Here is a 1,458-nt window from a genome sequence, read left to right as displayed (position 1 = left end):
GAAGACCAAGCCTCCTTGTTGGCAAGCTTCTCTGCTTGCATTCCTAGGGATTTGAAATTGTTCTTCCTCGTGAACATGGCAAGATCACAACTTCCGTGCTAACTGGAAATTTGGGCTGTCTGCCTTAGTAGCTAGGAGAGCTGGTGACAGGACCCACAGTGAGTGAGAATGAGTAGAGTCACCCTCTGCTGCAGCAGGGCCAGAGCAGCACCAAGGACAGATGCTCAACATCAGTGTGTGATCCAGTATTTCAAAGATGGTGTGATATCCAAACAAATGCTACCAGGAATCTTCAATCATGATCATGCCTCAGATGTTCAAATAGTTCACGTCACCACCATTTGGCCTTTGAATCTCTGATTAGAAAGTATTTCTTAAAATCTCTAGAACATTAACCACCTTACGTGGTTCCAAATGGCATAACTTGTAAAGCAAAGCTAATGAAAAATTACAGTAAAGCACTTTTCATGTACTGTGAACTAATCAGAGAGCCCAGAAGTGATGATGTCGAGGAAGTACCATTAAGTTATGGCATGAAATGCCATAAGCAGGTATATAACTGGGTCTAATTTGCCATTGTAAGGAGTTTTCTATTTATTTGGAAGTGAAATGAAGCCTAAGGGTAGAAGATGATAAAGAGGATGCTCCTTCAAAACTGATTTAATTTGAAAAGTATTTGTCCTTTCTTAAGTATGTAGTTCAAGAGAATTTTTAAAATCCTCTTTGGTTTTAGCTCAGCTGTGTAGCCCAAGGAGAGAGTGCTCCTAATGCCTTACCCCTTGCTGAGCTTGACCACCCCACTGTTCCAAAGTTAAGATTCCAAGGAGGAGGAGAGGATCAGGGAGACAAGGACCTCAGAAATCAGGAGTCGCTGATTCTAGTGTGCTTCTTTCTCTCTTTGGCTCTCCTCTCCTTTTTGGATCCCATTTTCCTCTGGATTTTGTCCCTTTTTTTGTTACTATTTTCTTTTGGTCAGATGCCTTCACCCTCACTTTCTTGTTTTTTTTTTTTATTAATTTATTTATTTTAATTAGGTTTAAATGACAGCAGAATGGATTTTCATTCATTGTACACAATTGCAGCACAACTTTTCATTTCTCTGGTTGTACATGATGTAGCGTCACATCCTATGTAATGTCCATCCCATTCCACCATCTTTCCTGTTCCCATACCCACTCTTCTCCCCTCCCTCCTCTCCCTCCCCTTTGCCCAAAGTTTCTCTATTTTTCCCATGTCCTCCCCCACTATGGATCAGCATCCACTTATCAGAGAGAACATTCAGCCTTTGGCTTTGGGGGATTGGCTTACTTTGCTTAGCATGATATTCTCCAACTCCATCCATTTACCTGCAACTCACTTCCTTTTTGTTTCCATCAGATCCTTCCATTTACCAGCAAGTGCCATTATTTCATTCTTCAAGTCTGAGTAATATTCCATTGTGTGTGTGTGTGTGTGTGT

Source organism: Marmota marmota, unplaced genomic scaffold, assembly GCF_001458135.2.
Source record: "Marmota marmota marmota unplaced genomic scaffold, marMar, whole genome shotgun sequence".
NCBI lineage: Eukaryota > Metazoa > Chordata > Mammalia > Rodentia > Sciuridae > Marmota > Marmota marmota.
Note: the sequence above shows the minus strand (reverse complement) of the source record.